Source organism: Octopus bimaculoides, chromosome 20 (assembly GCF_001194135.2).
Source record: "Octopus bimaculoides isolate UCB-OBI-ISO-001 chromosome 20, ASM119413v2, whole genome shotgun sequence".
In the NCBI taxonomy this organism is placed as follows: domain Eukaryota; kingdom Metazoa; phylum Mollusca; class Cephalopoda; order Octopoda; family Octopodidae; genus Octopus; species Octopus bimaculoides.
The window spans coordinates 40,288,110-40,291,190 of record NC_069000.1 but is presented as its reverse complement, the minus strand read 5'-3'; positions in this window follow the sequence as shown (position 1 = coordinate 40,291,190).

Below are 3,081 nucleotides of genomic sequence, written 5' to 3'. Positions count from 1 at the left end.
TATATATATATATATATATATATATATATATACATATACACACACACACACACACACACACACACACACACACACATATATATATATATATATATACACATACACTTATATGTAATTATATAGATATATAAATATGTATCTACATGCATCTCGATATATAGACAGAAATAGATAGATAGATAGATAGATAGATAGATAGATAGATAGATAGATAGATAGATAGATAGATAGATAGACAGATACAGCAATCTCCCTCTTAAGTACCGCAGCTTGAATCTAACCGCTTGTGCGTACTTAGCCGGTAGGTGCGCACATAGCAACAGCGGTAGCAAATCAGCTGCGCGAATGCATGCGTGCAACCAATCACAGCAAAGCTCACGTATGCACACCGTTTTAGATCATATTTGTCATCATTCCTGTCAGTTTTCTCCATGATGCCCAGCAAAGGAAAGGGGGATGCGTTTGAATGAATCCCAGAGATTGGATCATCCGAGTAAGCGAGTATGAAGTGAGTGAAGGTGTTATCCGAAAGCTTTGGGAGAACCGGGAAGCGATCCAAAAACCTTGTACTTTCATGTCTTGGGAGACCATAACGCAAACATTTCGAGCGTCAGTGGGTCGGTTTTTTGGAGCTCGAAGACATGCTGCGCTTGTGGATTGATTGCGTTCGTCATGTAGACATGCCTGTCCCACCGTCGTTGGCCATTGTAAAAGCAAACCAGACGGCTGTGGAATTATAGATATTGGAAGATGACTTTGAAACATCGCGGCAGTGGTTAATCAGATTCAGAGTACATCACGGGTTACGGAAAGTTTTGCTCCATGGCGAAGGAGTAGAAGTGAACAAAGAAGATCCGGAGTTATTGGTTGCATTGAACGATTTATATACCGTAATTGAACAGTGTTGAGGCGCAATGGCCCAGTGGTTAGGGCAGCGGACTCGCGCTCATAGGATCGCCATTTCGATTCCCAGACCGGGCGTTGTGAGTGTTTATTGAGCGAAAACACCTAAAGCTCCACGGGGCTCCGGCAGGGGATGGTGGCGAACCTTGCCCTACTCTTTCACCACAACTTTCTCTCACTCTTACTTCCTGTCTCTGTTGTGCCTGTAATTCAAAGGGTCAGCCTTGTCACACTGTGTCACGCTGAATATCCCCGAGAACTACGTTAAGGGTACACGTGTCTGTGGAGTGCTCAGCCACTTGCACGTTAATTTCACGAGCAGGCTGTTCCGTTGATCGGATCAACTGGAACCCTCGTCGTCGTAAGCGACGGAGTGCCAACAACAATTGAACAGTATAATGCTGAAAAATGTTTATAACATGGATGAGATAGGGTTATTTTTTCGGTAGATGCTCAAATATACCCTACTTATGCAATACGAAGATGTCAGCGCCACCTGAGGAAAGAAGAAAGTTAAAGAACGGATGTCACTCATTGTTCGTGCGAATGTCACAGGAACGCACAAAGTTCCTTAAGCATTAATCGGAAAATGCAAAGGGCAGTCTGTAAGAAAATCGGGAATGGCCTCTGAAGTACTTTAATGAGAGCAAAGCGTGGATGGATATCAAAACGTGTTATAAATAGTTCAACAAAGTGAAGAAGAGAACGGGACGCCGTGTTCTCTTGTTGAACGACAATGCTTCAGGCTATTTTGAAGCTTTTGAACGGGATAACGTCATGGTTGTATTTTCCCCCACCTACATGCCCCTGCTGGAAATAACCATGCAATATGGGGATCATTGCAACACTAAAAGAAAGGTGCAAATATTTGTATATCAATGACGTTCTTGAGTTTTCGAGTTTGATGAGGCCACGAGAATCCACAAGCAAAAAGCTACGCAGAGGGGCGACGGGTGTAGCTTATTGTAATCCTGCACATCTACTCGATGCCGCTCACTGTGTGACGCGTACATGGGATGCAATATCAGCTGCATCAATCAAGAACGCATTTAAAAAGGATGAATTATTAAAGAAATCGAATGGATGTCCGAAATTTTGCTTAGCTTCGATTCATTCAATATTGCAATGATCAAGGACGAATTAGAGGAATATCTGCATGTCGATGAGGAAAACAATGAGGAGTATGTACAGGCGATTTTGGAGGACATTGAAGGGTTGATGATAGGGTCATGAATTGAAGAAATAACTTAGGACGCCGATAATGAAAGTGACCATAGCGACCCTACTGCGCCAATCGATAATGTCAGTTTCAACGGCTTCGGCAAACTGGACAACACCGTGTTCAACATTGAAGATCAGTTGCTATGTGCAGATGTGCAAGCTGCAGAAGAGGATGGTTACAATGACCTGAAAAACTAGTTTGATTGCTTTCAGAGGAAGCTAAGACGAGTAACATTGGAAGCGCAGCGAAAACAAATAAATAAGCCCACAAAAACTGAAACAGATGACTTTGCATGACATGTTTAAACAATAAACTTCACAAGATATCACGTACCTTGGGCCGTTTATTACTTATTTAGATGTTCGTCAATGTTGCCGTAGAATAAATCGTTGATAAACTTGGATCTGGGACACTTGAAAATTTTGCGCGTATTTATCTGAGATGCGTCCCTAACCAAGAGGTTACTGTAAATAGACAGACAGACAGACAGACAGATAGATAGATCGATGGATGGATGGACGGAAGGACGGACGAACGGGTAGGCAGAGAGACAGACAAACAGACAGAAATACACACACAGACAGATAGATACACAGACAGATACACACACAGATAGATAGATAGATAGATAGATAGATAGATAGATAGATAGATAGATAGATAGATAGATAGACAGACAGACAGACAAACTGATAGATAAATAGGCAGACAGACAGACTAATAAATAAATAGACAGAGACAGACAGACAAATAGCTAGATGGATGGATGGATGGATGGATGGGTGGATGAATGGACGGACGGGTAGGGACACAGACAAACAAACCGAAACAAACAGACAGACAGATTCACGGATAGATAGATAGATAGATAGGTAGATAGATAGATAAATAGATAATTATACTCCCTGCTGCAAAAAAGGGATCCTGTGTCTTATAAGTCAATAAATTTTGAGTAA